The sequence below is a fragment of the Camelus dromedarius genome, chromosome 17 (assembly GCF_036321535.1).
Source record: "Camelus dromedarius isolate mCamDro1 chromosome 17, mCamDro1.pat, whole genome shotgun sequence".
Lineage (NCBI taxonomy): Eukaryota > Metazoa > Chordata > Mammalia > Artiodactyla > Camelidae > Camelus > Camelus dromedarius.
In genome coordinates, this window is record NC_087452.1 from 16541122 (window position 1) to 16557486 (window position 16365).

Consider the following 16365-nt stretch of genomic DNA (forward strand, 5'->3'; position numbering starts at 1 on the left):
AAGTGGTGGGAATCCTTGAATCTGGTCAGGGGAGGAGGCTCTCCTGATGTAGCAGGAGGTTAACTGTCAGTCGCTAAGATTGAAGTCTTAAAGAAGCCCGATTCTGCCCTGGGCTTCCCTCCCCAAGGCTGGCACCGTTTTCCTTCCTTAGCAGGGAAGTATAGTTTGCATCCCTCGATCCAGGCAGGGTTCCGTGAGGCCCAGCACTGTCTGATGTGTGGGGTGGATAAATGAAGCTTCTTTCCTCAAAGCTGTGATCGGTTTGAGAAAACTGGAAGAATGAGTCATTTCAGGTTCTTCTCTCAGAACTTGCCTACACTTGTTTCTGGCTGATTCTGCAGCGTTGAAATTTCTCTATAAGCTGGAGTCGGACAAAGGGGAGAGAAACGGATGCCCAGCTGCCCCCATTCTGGTGAGTATGCAAGGTTAATAGGAATATATTAAAAAGGTTAGATTCTTATAGAAGGAGCCTGCCTGTGGTTGGTTTCAAGCTGCGTCTTCACCCGGAATGTGCTTTGAGCATGGCTGGCCATCCTTTTAATAACCTCGCCATTGGCACGAGTCCTTGTCCACACCTCCTTTTGGCTGTTCCTCTCAGTTCCCAGGTGGTACCTGGAATATAGGCCTTGATGGCCTCACCTCTCCACAGTGGAGCTGCGTCATGGGTGACAGAGCAAACTGGCATTCGGGTGCTGTGGAACCAGGCCACTCACACATTTCCTTCCAGCTGCAGTGATTCCCATTTGGGTTTGACTCTAACCTCATGGCACCTGGTTGCCAGTGACTGACAGGGTACCTCCCTGCCTCAGTTTGTTCATCTGTTAAATGGGTGTTTCTCTCTGTAAGCTCTTTGGGAAACCCTATGCGCTAACTTGGTAATTTCTGATGCACAGGGCCTGGTCACATGGTAGCTAAATATAAGCAGCAGTCATGATTGACCTGTTTAGATGTCTCTGTGGACAGAAGTAGTCAGGCCACACATAAATATGATTTGACTTCTGTGGTGTTCTAGATAATACACGTGAATTTATTACTATGGTGTTTCTGAGATTTCCTACGCGAAACCCAGCTTTCTGGCTTCCTGTCACAAATCAGAAGATGCAGGGCTGGGACCACGGTGCCCACATAGATGGGGCTGGTCAGGGATGCTTCCCACCCTCCCTGGCATTTGGTTCCCTTCCTCTCTCACTCACTGAAGCAACTCCCTGGCCCTGTGGGCATTTGTATTTGCAACCCTGACCAACAAAGTGTGTCCCGAAGTGTGTGTACTGGCACACGCGAGTGTGGACACAATGGGGATTGACAGTCACTCCCACTGAGGCATGTGCAGCAAGGTTTCTGGAAAGTGTCAGTTTTGTTAATCCCTTAAATGATTTAAACTTTCTGGAAGCTGTACATCCCATATAAACAATGGGATCCACAGAAAAACATACTCATTGGAGAATTACGAGGCATATAATTTTGTCTTTAAATTCTTACGAGTGAATTGTAAGAACATGACTTCATAGGAGCCTCTGAGACATTACAGCGCTTTAATAGCACTTTGCTGCTGCATGTGATGCCTCATTTTAACTTTTATTAATTTAATTTTTTTTCCTGTGTGCGGCAGTGGGGGCTGGTCTCCGGTTCCACCCTTCTGTGCCTCGGGGCAGCCGCCTGGCTCCCTCCCTCCTGAGGGCAGAGGCTCCAGGGGCACGTCCTGTCTGTGAAGAGTTTATGAGGTTTCACCCACTCCTTCATTCCCGAACATGCTCTTTCCCTGCTTGTTACCCTCCCTGCTTCCGCTTGGGCTGTCAGCAGCATGTTACATCTGAAGCCAGAGTGCCGCCACCACTGTGCCTGTGCCTGTATTTCCAAAGTTACTTAAAAAGGAAAAAAAAAAAGTCAATGGGTGACCATGAGTGGCTGCAGCCCCCCATTTCCCCAGGGAACCCAGGCTTCTCGGAGGAGGGCGAGAGCTGTCCTCTCTGCTGCTTTCCCCTGGCATCCAGGTGGTCCGCACTGAATACCTGAATTCATTCACCCATCCATCCATCCGTCCATTCCATCCTGCAGTTCTTTTCAGTAGATATTTATTGAGTTCGTGTAATGTACCAGGCGCTGTCATGTTCAGTACTCTGTGAAAGCTGACTTGTAGCCTGACCCCATAACATAGACACAGATGAGAAATTAGAACCATAGGAAATGTGGCCCAAAGAGGCCCGTATGAAAGGATGAACCAACCTTGTTGATCTCCATGGGGTTCAGACATGCTTGGAATCTTACAACTTCTTAGAAGTTCTCTGGATAGGCCTCATTTTTATTTTTCTGAAACTTCAGGAGGCCATCTGTTACACGGGTAAGATGTTGTCTTCTCTGTCAGCCCCGTTCTGGCTCCAAGCAAGACACTGTGGGCTGCCATTTACACGACCAGTGATGTGTGTGGCCTCTCTGGAGTTGGGCAGTGCACACCCTTCCAGCCATCCATGGCAGCCTTGACTGAGACAGAACTGCGGGTCTGAGTCTTGCTTTTACCTCTTACTGTTTATGAGCTAGCACTTTTCTTTAGCTCTCACAAATTTGGTTTCCTTGTCTGTAAGATGGATGTGGGATGATGGTACCTGCCCAACAGGTGCCATAATGAAGATTAACGGGAGGAGGCATCTTAAAGCCCTGCCGTGCCTGGCACATGGGCTGCACTCAAGAAATCACCACCATTGCTCTTCCTGGGCTGAATGATCGCCTTTCACACATCTTTCCCCCTTCCCCAGCCACATGGTGCCCTTTGAAAGGGATATCCTTCACATTTCGTTTTCCAGAAAATTGAGGTCACTGACTTGTTTCCTTCTTGCCCCCTCTGCCCTCTAGTCCCTGTGCCATCCCCACCTTCCCCGTCCCTTGGGCTAAGCTACAGCGGACTGCTGTCCAGAGTATCCCTCGGAAATGCCCATTGCCTCTCTGTCTGCAGCAGGCCTGTTGGATTTGGGCTGCTTATCTAACCCAGGGAAGAAGCTGCCGCTCCTCGGCCTTGGGTAGGCCAGTGGTGGGCTGGCCCGTGAGAATACAATTATGAAGGTTAACAGGAAAAAGTGGGGTCCAGGAGCAATTCCAGGCCGCTGGCAGCCCTGCTGAATTGGAAGCGCCCGACCAATGAAAACTGCAGCGAAAAGCAAATTAAACCTCCTATCTGCCATCTCACTCTCTTTTCTCCCCTTTCCTGTTTGGACTTGAAAGGCGATTGGAGCCAGGGCCCTGACAGTTGACGGAAGTGCTGCAAGGAGAGAGTATTTATTTACAGTGAGTCGTGGCGATGCTTGTTCAGGATGCGGTTTCTTGCAGGAAGTTCTGTCCCCACCCCCGGGTTTGATCATTTCTCCAAAAAAAAAAAAAAAAAAAAAATCCTGATTGTTTGAGGCCTCCGCTCTGGCATGGAGCAATGCCGGGTTACCTGTCTGTACTTGGAGGGTTTGCTGAGGGCACGCTGGTAGGAGGGCCTGGAAGAGGGCAGTAGGCAGCCAGCCGGCCCAGCTCCCCCCAGATGTGTTCAGGCGCAGCCATAATCATTAGGCATTTAAAATAGGGAAGTAGGCCGGGTACACGTGCTGTAAGCTGTGGTTGGCATGGGCCATTCTGTTCGTTAACAGAAACCAGTGCCAATGGAGGATGTTACACTGGGTGTTTCAGACAGAAATCGCTCTGCGCCGGATTCAGAGGCTGCAGTGCTTAGGTAGCAAATATTTGATTTAGAAACCAGTTGATCTGGGGCTGCTGAAGGCCCTCTGAGGCTGAGTGCTAAACTGGGAGTCCAAAGTTTGGGGCGCCTCCTACCTTTGGGAGCCTGGTAGAATGTTGGGAAGAGAATGGTGACAAGGGAAATAGGATTCTATTGAAGAGTTTATTATTTTGATATTTTCTTGAGTCATCATAAGACCCTGTAATATTACAGAATTTTCCCCTGAGCCAACAAATAGTCTTCATTTCTTATTTTAAAAATATACAGAAGGCAAAGAAAATTTACCCAAGAATATAAAATGGAAATTCAGTCTCCCTCCCACAGGTTCACAGCTCCCTTTCTAAGTCTCTTAAGTGTCCAGGGACCAGCCTTCTCAGCATCACCTGGGAACTTATTAGAGATACAGGTCCTGGGGCCCCAGCAGGGACCTGTGGATTCAGCAAGGACCATGTGGCATGGAAATCTGTTTTAGTAAGTCTTCCAGGTAGTTCTGATGGTCACGAGTATTTGAGAACCATGGACTTAAGGTGGTGGCTTTCAGACTTGAGGGTGCACCTGAATCTCCTGGGGGGCCTATTCATGCTGCAGCTGTTCCAGCCCAGTGCCCAAATGCTCTGGTTCAGTAGTTGCTGGTGGGGCCTGAGAACCTGCATTCTTTATTTTTGAAGGGGAGGGGGCATGCTTCCCTTCCCACCGCCCTCTCTTGCCAGTAGTTCTGAGGCAGTAATTCTGACACAGTGTTCCTGGACCTTTGCTAAGCTGAGACTTTGGGAGTGGCTCTGATCCTTTTTAAAACAAAAAACAAAAAAAAATCACAGAATGGAGGAAGCAACTCCCATTTGTTGAGGCTACAGCTAATTAAATACATGATAATACTGACAATAAAGAGGACTTTGGCACCCATGGAACTTTCCCAAGCTATCCCAAATGCCCAACTCATTGCAAGAGACTTTTGTGACTAATTTCTGCAACTGAGGAATTATCCCTCTTTTGAGAAACTCTGGTCAGTCTGCCCAAATTACTGGGACCTTGTCAATATTCAGAGGAAGTTGCAAATGTTCTCCTATAGGTGTCTCCCCCAGTGTTGTACTTGATTTCTTCATGTATTGTATTTTGGCTTCAAAGGTCTGTAACCATCTATGAAAGGTGCTAGTGGTTGGATATAGTTTCAAGCTGATGGACTTTATTTTTGCAGAGTGTGGTAGGTAGAGGTGACAGTCTTCATTTCCCAGCCCTTTGAGGTTCTATTGTAGTAGACCAAGTGTGTACAAAGACATGTAAGATGTTCATAGTCCTTGTGTCAAGGAGCTTACAGTCTGGGTGGCTGATGGTTAATATAGAGAAGTATGTGTAGAATAGAAGCACATTACAGTATGGAACTGGGGCAGAAGGGATGACAAACAGTAGGGCCTGTGGCACATACAGGAGAGCTTTGCAGAAGTGTCACACCATGCTTGAACAGGGTTTTGAAGGATGAATAGGAGTTCCCCAGATGATTCCAGAGGAAGAATATTATTACAGGCAGAGGCAGTAGCTGGAGCTGTTACCCAGCTCTTCCTCCTGAGATGTTTTGTGTTTGAGAATCCTTCAGAGTTGTTGAGGAGCGACTTCTGAGTTGGGAAGTTGTGGTGAAAATAGCAATTGGAATTTAGCTAAGGCCTCCTTGATGCAAATAACATTGGGCAGTATGGAAGAATTTTATATAATGTACAGTGGGCGGTAACTTTTATAAAGTAGAGAAAATAATTTTTTTTTCTTGAAATGTCCCCCTTGAATCCCACAGTTCTTCCATAGTCTGGGTGGGGTTGACAGGCTGCCAAGATGCTTAGGGGACTCGGGTGGGAAAGGGAGTTGGCTGGTTTCTCTGTTCCCTGTGCCAGCATTCTCTGCAGTGTGTCTTGTTTTGAGCATTAGTCCGTTGACATGCTTTTCACTGAGTCTGAGAATGAGAGGATTTAGGCAGGAGAAGGGAGACGCCACTCTGGAAGTCTGCAGAGCTGCTTTAAAATCCCTTGAGGGACCCTGACTATGGACATATTCTAAACCTTTGCAAATGAGTTTTCCCCAGTAAAGGTAGAATCATGGTAGTATCACTCTCCTAAGAGTGAAGTGATGAAGTAATGTGTAGAGAGCGTTTAGCATCGTGCCTGGCAGATCAGTAACCATTTGCTCTACTCGCTCCTAGAAGGCACCTGTAAAAGAACAAAACACACCGCAAACCTGGTCTCTGAACTCCCAGGCCAGTTGAAAGCAGAGCTTTTCAACCTCGGTGCTCTTGACATATGGGGCCAGAAAGTTCTTTGTTGTGGAGCTGTGCATCGTGGGATGGGTAGCAGAATCCTTGCCTCCACCCACTAGGTGCCTGTGGTGTTTCCCGCTGCCCTCCGCAGTGTCACGACCAAAACTGTCTTCAGACACATCCCCGGGGAAGACAGGTAACCCTGAGGAGAACTACTGCTCTTCAGTCCATCTGGGAACATTCCATGATTTGCAAAGATGTTTACCCTGATGGAGGTACTACAAAACTGTCTCTAACTCAAGATGTGGAACAAGAATACACAAGGAGCAGCTTAAAGAATGGTTTTATACTGTTTGCAACAGAGAACATGGCTTTAAAAAAAAAAAAAACAATCAGCCAGTACTAACTCAAGTCCTAGCACATCTCCTAAGAAAGAAGAATTCCTGGCATACACGTGGTCGTTTTCTTGGCTTCTCTTTCAACACCATTTCACTTTAGAATATGAGGAACAGAGTCTTTGGGCTGTTTATTTTTCCAAGACTTTTTCCTGTCTTTTTTAAAAGTTTTAATTGTGGTAAAATACACATGATGTGAAACTTACCGTCTTCACCATTGCGAAGTCCAGCAGTGTTAAGTATATTCACACTGTTGTATCTCAGAACTTTTTCCTTGCAAAACTGGAGCTGTATACCTGTCAAACAACAGCACCCGTCACTGCTTCTCTCCAGCTCCTGGCAGCCGATACTCTCCTTCCATCTCTTCCATCCATCCATTCTGTTCTCCATCTTTATGAATCTGACTACTCTGGGTCCCCGATATAAGTAGAATCATTGTGACTGGCTTCTTATACTTAGTATAACATTTCAAATTTCATCCATGTTGTAGCTCGTGTCACAGTTTTTTTCCTTTTTAAGGCTAAAATATATCCCATTGTATGTGTAGACCGCATTTTGTTTATTTATTCATCTGTCAAGGGACACTTGGGTTGCTTTCACCTTTTGATCTTATTAATAATGTTACTTTGAATGTGGGTGTACAGATATTTCTTTGAGCCCCTGCTTTCCATTCTTTTCCGTGTCTACCCAGGAGTGGAATTGCTGGATCATGTGGTAGTTCTATTTTTTGTTCCTCTTTTTTTTTTTTTTTTAATTAAAGTATAGTTAGTTTACAACTTTGTGTTAGTTTCTGGTGTACAGCGTAGTGATTCAGTTATACCTATATATTCCTTTCATGTTCTTTTTCATTTTAGGTTATTACACGATACTGAAAATAGTTCCCTGTGCTGTACAGTAGGTCCTTGTTGTTTGTTTTATGTATGGTGGTGTGTATATGTTAATCTCAAACACCTAAGGTATCCTTCCTCCTTACCCATTTTCCCTTTATTTTTTTCGTTGTTTCAATTTTTATTGTTGCCCATTAAAGGTTAAGACAAGTGAGAGGCACTGTAAATAGATGAATAATGTATGTTTTCAAGGAGCTCACAATGTAGGAGAAAGGGATCAAATCATCTGTACCAGTGGGTCGTTTGTTAAAATCCCACAGTGAGAAGAATCCAAAGAATCCTGCATCCCTACCTCCCGCCCCAAAATGGGGAAGTCATCTGTGGTGCCCCTAGAATCTCAGAAGGACTCCCCTTTTCCTTTTGGTGACCATAGTTTGTGGTCTGTGTTTGTGAGTCTATTTCTGGTTTGTAAATAAGCTTGTATCTTTTTTTTTTTTAGATTTGACATATAAGTGATATCATATGATATCTGTCTTTCTCTGTCTTACTTCACTTAGTATGATAATCTCTAGGTCCATCCATGTTGCTGCAAATGGCATTGCTTTATTCTTTTTTATGACTGAGTAATATTCTGTTGTGTGTGTATTTATATACATATACACACACCACATCTTCTTTATCCATTCATCTGTCATTGTACAGTTAGGTTGCTTCCACGACTTGGTTATTGTAAATAGTGCTGCTATGAACACTGGAGTGCATGTATCTTTTTGAATTAGAGTTTTCTCCATATATATGCCCAGGAGTGGGATTGCTGTATCATCGTAACTCAAATTTTAGTTTTTTAAGGAATCTCCATACTGTTCTCCATAGTGGCTGCATCAATTTACATTCCCACCAATAGTGTATGGTTTTCTTCCTCTTTTTAAATGTTCTTGCCCTTTCTTGGCTGAAGGAAATAGAATCCACTGTCCTTCGGACCCTTTCCCAACCTTTCTTAAAGCTTTTCCTTACATCCCCGCTGCCCCTGATTGTTTCTCTTACCCCCTCTCTGTGCGTGTGGACGTGCTGAGACATTGTCAGGGATCGGTACAGGGCAGTCATTTGCATCCGTGAGCCCATGGTCCTAAGCAGGGCTCAGATGGCCATAAACAGCCACCCCTGATCACTTTGTCTCTGGGAGCCATGCTGCTTGCCCAAGCTGTGCATCTGCTACAGCATGAGATCTGGCCCCATCTTCGCCAGTCTGCCACCTGCACAGACAGTCACATCCTTATGGGATTTAATGAGACAGAGAAGAGGAAGATGAGTTATTAGACGGGCGAATGGTGTCTTCCGTCCCAGTAGGGCTTTGGGTAGCATCTTGTAGCTTCAACCTTAAGGCTCCATTTGTTGCCTGCTTCTGGAGAGCTCTGGATCCCAGCTACCTTGCTACCTTCCACGCTGCTCTGTGGTCTTCAGAATTTCCAGCTGGGTGTCACCAGTCAGGACGTGGAGAGATGGGTGGAACACGTAATTTACTTATAAAAATATTCCAGTTCTGCATTGACATTCTCAGAGTAAGAAAACAGGAGAGCGGAAAAGCAGTATGTTGAAAAGCTTGTCTCTATGGAGACTGCTTTTTTCCGTCCATTCTTTTTTTTCCCCCCAATTAGACTGAAACCACTGTAAATCTCTGTAATTCTGTTTGTGGAATGGGTCTACCAAACCTTGTGCCTGAGGACTAGATCGTGATCGTCAGTACCTGGGGTGTGTGAGGCCAATTGAAAAGGCCCAAGAGAAGGACAATCTCAGTATTTGGAGACCACATGATGTTAGAGGAGGGGAGCCTGAAGAAGCAGGTGCTAAACTGAAATCCCTATATGTGCGACGATGTGCGATTCTTTTGTGAGCCAGGGCTTCCTCTGCTGACGGCTGGGAGGATGGGGTGTCAGCAGAGATAATGGACCACACTGGGGCCCGTGCTGCAGCGGGTTACTTGTAAAGGTGGATTAAATGAGTGGAAATAGGACTCGTCTTGCTGTGTCACATTTTTTAAAAATCCCAAAACGCCAGCTCTCCCAGACCAGCGTAGCTTATCTTAAACTAGGTTGCCAGAAAATGTAGAACATGGGGCAACATTTATTCATTCATCAGAAAGATTTTTTTAAGAGCCAAGAATCCAGGGCTGAGTAAAACCAGACACACCATCCTCAGAGTCTCCACGTTAGCGCATTGCCTCCAATTTCTGTGCAGAATTACACACGTGAGATGCGTATGTTTTCCTGAAGCTCATAAATTGTTCTCTTCTCTTCCTTGTTTTTATCTCATTATTTTTGTAGAAATATTAGAAATAGGTTCCAGTGCTGGAATCATGCAGAGACATGTTTCTTCTGAAAATTAGCCGTTCTTGTTTTAATTCATTTTCATTTTCTGTGCCACCCTTCAGAGGACCATGGGAACTTCTCTTGGGTTCCCTTTCACTCAATCTCATATAGAAAGCTTTTCACCTCTTGGGGCCAAGCTTTTCCTTTTGTCTGCAGGGAGATCCTTATCCCTTTGGGGCAGCTCCTTTTTTCTCCAAATGCCTCTTTGGTTTAGGTCTCAAGGAGTCAGCTCTTGTTCCCAGTGTAGCAGTTCTTTTGTTTGTTTGTTTTTGTTTTTTATTCCCAAAGATGTCACAGGGATGTTTCTGTGAACAGATGATAATCTGAGACTTGAAGTTCATGCTCCTTCACATGTTGTCTTTGAGTTTTCTGCTGGGTTGAGAGGTTGGTGGGACCATTGTGGAGTTGTGGGATACCTTCTTATTTGGAGAGCACAGGGAGAGACCACAGAAACACCAGGAGTGTTTGTGTGCTGAGAGCCCGCCCCGCTCCCTCTCTCTGCCCCATCTGGTGCCTCCACCTATGCCTTGTGAGTTGGGGGAGTCACATGGAGAATTGTTGTTGGCTTTTGGTACTCATAAAATCTGGATGTGTTCATGACTTACTTTCCTAATCTTAGAAGTGGAATTGTTGCATCAGATAGACTGCCAGCATTATTGATAGCATTCTCTTTCTCAGAATGGTAATACCAGTTTGTTTCCTGCCAGCTTTGTAGGTGAAAGCCCATTTCCCTGGACTCCACTTGGATGGAGTATTATACGCGAAAATGTTCCCTAATTTGATAGGTGAAAAAATGGTCTTGACTTCATCAGCATTGTTTGGTTGGTAGTGGGTCTTAAATTTTTGCTTCCTGTGTTTTAGATAGATAACTAAGTTACATAAAATTAGATCATTATAATAGACATTTTGCCTTGTTCCTACATATGAATCTCTGCTTGGTGCTTGGAGAGACTCAAAAGCAGAATTTGGTTTCTAGGTATTTTGATGTATTCTTGTTAGTACTCTTTGAGGATGGGGGTCTAGACTTGGTTTATGACTGCGTTTGGTTTAATGCTGTTGGGTGATGAATTTAATTCTTGAAATTTTTCTATTCTTCTCTTCCTCATGTTGGAAGAGTTTATGTGAATCAATTCATAAGGGTTTTATGGAAATACATGGCATTGTAATAGGGACCATACTTTATGAATCTGAAACTTGGATTTCTGATTTTATGAGAACAAGTCATATTTATGGGGACAGTGCGATGGGGTATTTGAAATGTGGACTGTAGTGTTAAATCCAGACAATACTATCCCCATAAGAGCTGGCATGTCCAACACTGTGTTCCTATGACCATGAGTCCCTCAACGTATTAATTCTTTTCATGCAGAGACCATCACTCTGGTTAAAATACGCCAGGAAACACTGGCTTATACCAGGCCGAATGTCTGTTTTATTTAATTTTTAACTATAGGAGTTTTTAGACTTAAGTATAGCAATGTGCACTGTTGATCTCAGAGGGAACTCTGAACATATGTAAAGTTTTCCAAATGAAACTTTTTTGGTAGTTGGGGTGGATGGGGTCAGGGGACAATGCATTTTGCCATATTGAAGAACCCATCCCAGGAATACAGTTTGGGAAATGCTTTATTGGAATAATTATACATTTCTACATGGCATAAACCCACACTCTGTAGGTTAAAATCCAGAATAGTTTTTAAATTGTGGAATAAAAGGATGTAATGTATGTAGATGGTTCCTTCCTTTCCTTTTTTTTTTTTTTTTTTTTTGGCCTTAAATTTATTACTTTAAGCTTTTAAGAGAAAAATAATGACATAAATAAAAAATCCTTGTGTGTATGCATGTGTGTGTTTCTGTACACCCAAGAGATAATCCTTGCTGTGGAATTGAATATTTACTGCTTTTGAGAAGACCATTTTTCCCCTAGAATGAAAGGGTGGCCAAACCAGTCTCATTGCTACATTTTCTTTGATATTTTTTAGTCTTAAATATCACTTAATAATACCATTTTATTGACTACTTTGTGGAAAGCAGTGAGCTAAGGAAGAAGGACAGATAGAAATTACATTTCTTGTCTTCAAAAAACTTACACTTTAGTTGAAGAGAGAAAAACAGCAGAAAATGAAGGAAAAAAAGGACGATATTTAATTACCAATTTAAAAACTGAAGAAATGTCATAGAACTGAACATAAAGGGTTATGAATTGGTCATCTCATACCCGGCTGTAAGAGATCAGAGGAGAGAGATGGAGACACAGGGGCCTGAAAATCAAGGGTTGTAAACAGTTTGTGGTCAAGAACCCTTCTGTAAAACTGAAAAATCTCTGCGTCCCTATCCAGGTGTGTACAACACAAATGTCCACTTTCTTTTTTAACCACCCAGAATTAATGACTGTTGACATCTGGCCATATTCACCTCTACTCTATTACCTGTAAGAAATACAACATTCATGATAAAAGAAGTCTCCTCTAAGCAGGCAGTTCAGGATTGATCCACTCCTCCCACCCCGCCACATACACACAAAGGTCTCTCTCAAGAAGTTTGTCCATGTCCTCTTTCTGGGATAACTGTTTATATACATAAGTGTTCATAAAGGGTATATTGTGGTTTGGTGTATATTTCTCTAACTTGCATAAATGGCATCATACTGGGCCCAGGTGCAGACATTTATAAGTGTACGGCCTCAGGCACTTCCTGGACCCTGGAAGTCCATTTCTAGATTCCTGTTTTGGTGGAAGCTGGGACTTGAACCCAGTGAGCAGGTTTGAGAAGGTGCAGAGGGAGGTGCAGCCTGCAGGTGGACTCAATGGAGCAGAGGCAGGGGGGAGGGGTCCCCCTAGGTGCTCTTCCTGCCCGGTTTGGGGAGCACAGTGAGGCCTGGAGAATCTGGTTTGCAGCCATCACTCTTTTCTGTACCTGTCATTTGGCATTTAACATGTACTTCCTCAGAGTTACTTATCTTTTCAGATGTATACATCCTGCTTCTCCACCTGGATGGTAGAATCCTTACAAGTCAGTCTCTGATTCTTCACCTCTTTGCTTCTCCTCTGAGTACCTCACCTAAGAAATACTTGGTGGGTTTTCTTTTCTTTTTTCTTTTTTTAAGCACTGTGTAGTAGAAAACATTCATTATGGTGTTAGGTCTTTAAATAATTTTCAGAAACTAAACGTGAGGCACACGAAGATGAACGATGGCAATTTAAGCCAGCCAGGAAACTGTAACGTGGGCTCGAGCTTTCATTTGGCATGTATCTGTGTCTGATGAGAGCTAAGCCTCCCTGCTTGCTGTCAGGGGGTGGCAAGCAGTACAGGTAAGTGCAGACACATCTTTGGTTACCTACAGACCGGAGCATCCACACCCCTCCTACCAGTCAGGGAATCGAAAACTCACAGAGGGGGCCTGGGAGATGCTTTTTTGAGTCGGGGGGAAACGGGCTAGCAGGGATCCAGAATGCCCTGCCAGCTGGGGAGAGCTTATCTCACCAGGGAGGATAACATCACCCCGTGAACCTGTTTTATTTTCTCTTTGTACAGCATGCATGTTCTTAATGTGTGTTTTTATTTTAGTTTGCAGGCCTTTCTCCCTGTACAACCAGAGATTATTCCAAAGCCGCCACTGCCTGCCCTCCCTCTGATGCATGATACCAGATACTGAATGTGTTGGGAAGTCTGCACGTTTTTATCTGGTGGTTGACCCCGTAGTCATTTCCGTGATTGACTGTGTGCGTGCACAACGGTAACAAACAACGAGACGTTGCTCTGTTCTGATGGACACATAGTGTTTGTATATTTCAAGAAAAGGGAATATATAAAAAATCTGGCACCTACTGTTTGATTTTATAGCTTTAAAAACAATGTCTAAAGTGGTTGGACTAGTTCAGGCTGACTTACTCTATTATATTCAGGGTCCTTGTGTATCCACATCTTATGACTCGACTTTCACCATTTGATGGGTGAATTTGTACACAGAGCTCTATCTGCTACCATTACTGACTTGCTTTTTATTCATCAGAGGGTAGGGGATTAAGAATGAAGCAAGTCACTCATGTCACCAGTATTTTTTTTAATACCTAAGTATCAAAAAACCCAATGCAGGTTCAAGATGATCAGGCATTCTGACCATTAGAATCATTCAAACCTACTATTATTTTATCCATCTTAAAGCTCAGACTTCAGTTCATCCTTGGAAACATTGCAAAGAATAGCTTCTCAGCCAAATCATGTTTTCAAAAACGAAGGTTTTTTTTTTTACATGTTCACATTTCCTGTCAGAGTTGAGTGTTGAATTGCTTTGAAGGCTAGACTTAGGAGCTCCACACTTATGCCTGAAAATGAATGTAAATGCTGAGATTTCCGGGTTTTTGAGGGGGAAGGAGGCTGGTGCCCGAGGAAGGGGGTGAGGCTGTGATGAGCAGCTCTGTGCTGTAGGCACCCAGTGTGAAGCCAGAGCTGAGATGCCAGAGCCGGTTCTAGCCCTGCCCTGTTAGGTGGAGCGTCAGCCCAGGGGGACCCAGTGGAATAGGCACAGATTATTAGACAGGGAGGGACAGGAAAAGGAAGCTTCCAGAGGGAGAGAAGAATGAGGGTCATTGGGCCAGGGCCCGGGAGGGGTGTGCCCGGTTGTACTTTGAATGCAGGGAGGGGTACAAGGTCAAAACCTGGCTGGGGTGGCGAGGCAGGGACGGGGAAGGGGAAAATGCTCTGGGCTGAGCTTGGGAGGAGACGGAAAAGTCAACGAGACAGATGCAGGAAAGCCGCTGCGAGGGCAAACGCAGGGCTGGGCTGGGCTGCCAGTGCAGGCGGCTGTGCACACTGAGCTCCCTGGGGGCCGGTTCTCTGCAAGTCACAGCCTGTCCTCTGCTGCTTCTCCGCTGCTCTGCGGGGTCTGAAGTTCCCTGAGGACAGAGATGCAAGTGCTAGCCCTCTGACACATGGCTGGGCCCTCAAGAAATACTTGCTGCCACTAGGTTTTCTAAGCCTCACAGCCTGAGGACCCTGTGACTCTGCTGAAGGTGCTCTCAGCTTCTCAGGTGGCTCGGGGGATGTGCTCCTTGTGCCAACCAGGGAGCAGGAATTGCATGACAATGGGGTTCAAGTTTAGTGTTTCTTTTCCACTTGATGGCTTTGGTTTCCCATGTCACATACACAGTGAAGTCAGGATAAACACATGGAAAGGAAAATACGGTCCGGAAAAGGTCAGGAGGTTTGGGTTCTGAATTTGACCCCGGGCCGTAGGGTGGCTTCATGGAAAAGTCTGTCTTCATTCCTCATCGAGTGTGGTTGTTACCTGTGAAAGGAGGACTTTGTGGTAAGGAGCCTTAAGTTTCTGTTAACTTTTGCACATACTGATGGAAAAATGTGTTTGGTTGAAATAACCATCTGAACCAGAGAGGAAGGTCATCTGGGACGAGATGGGCCAGGGTTCGAATCCCTGCCTCACCGCTTGGTAGCTTGGTGACCCTGGATGAGTTAACTTTATTTCTCTGAACCTCAATTTTTCTATCTGTAGAGTGGGAAAGAGTCATAAGAACAAAGTGCGTGAAGCCTGTAGTGTAGGTAGCCCAGTGCCTAGCATGCTGTGAGCCCTGAATCGTGTCAGCTCTTGTTAGCAAGCTGTACTCCTGGAGTGAAATGCAAGTCACCAAGACTGTTAACTGCACAGGTACTTCCTGGGCCAGCAGATCTGAGCACGTGGTTTCTTACTCCCCATGGCCTTTCTTTTTTCTTGAAACCTTCAGTGTTTACCTACTTACCAACCAGGGAAAGGACTTGGAACCCTTTGCTCCCACTGGAGATTTGTTAGGCTGCTGGTGTCTTCCTGTCCGTGTTGTCTTTACATGGCTCCTTTGCGTGTCCGTCCTCCTCCCTAGATAACCTGAGCTACTTGCGGGCAAGGGATGCGACTACTGGGTCCCCCCTCAAGTGCTCACCTCCTTGGCTGCTTCTGAATGTTTGGCTGAAAGGAGATTAAAGTGTTGGAGGAGGTGTTTCATGTGCATAGGAGGGGCCCCTTGGCACAGGTCCGCTGTTCTGTGGTGGCTGTGGCTGCTTTGTTGCTTCAAAGGCAGCTGGGCCAGTGACCTGTAAGGCACTGCCCTGCGGACATTCTCACCCCTGAGACATGTACGGCCCCCCCCACCCCCCACAGCCCAGGGAGCCTGGGTGACAGACAGACACCATAAGGCTGAGTTCTGAGCCTCCCTTCCAAAGTGGCAGAATGCAGCGCTTTCTCCCTCTTTCCTTGGAGTCTGAGCAGGTAGGTTCATCTTTTAGACATAAGCCTGAACGCTTTCAAGGATAGAACACCCTGAGATCAAAAATGAAACATTTAATGTTGTTTTAAAGAAAAGTGGATTAAATAAGGAGCCAGATAATTTCTAGGGTAAACAGCAAAGGATAGATTCTGCTATAAGTGAAGTACTATGCTGATGACTACCCCTGTTTTTTTTTTCCCCCTTGAACTTGGGATCCCTGCATATCAGAGACAAGCATCAAAGCCCAAGATTCAAATCTGTTACTGAATCCATTCCAAGAAAGCGGGGAAAAGCTACCAATTTGTCATCTGTTATAAAATTGTATAACCTTTCTTTTTTTTCTTTTGATATTTTTGTACTATTATCCACTCAGCTTGCGATTCGCTGCCAGATTTGCGCCTGCTCATTTTATTACTACGTGTGCAGGGCTGTGGTCTTCACTTTTGGATCAAGGACTGTCGGGTTGAGTTAGCAGTGCCAGAATCGCTCACGCAGCAGAGTCCTCGAGGCAGGCTCTCTGCGGTTTGAGGCTGGCTATTTTGGGGTATAGTCAGGAGGGAGCCAGTTAAAAA

The 16365-nt window shown here is 45.0% G+C and overlaps 1 protein-coding gene across 6 annotated transcripts in view; it reads left to right on the plus strand.

Moving 5' to 3' along the window:
- Positions 1-16365, plus strand: part of FOXP1 (forkhead box P1) — a 549781-nt gene that overhangs the window by 107602 nt on the left and 425814 nt on the right. The window contains exons 1-2 of one of the 6 annotated variants that reach the window (XM_031471117.2): positions 12496-12613; positions 13107-13261. The exons of 3 other annotated variants lie outside the window; for them this stretch is intronic. The gene's annotated coding sequence lies outside the window, so the exon portion shown is untranslated. Of the gene's footprint in view, positions 1-12495; positions 12614-13106; positions 13276-16365 lie in introns of those variants that run through there. 2 more of the 6 variants (XM_064496312.1, XM_031471116.2) reach the window with 2 other exon arrangements.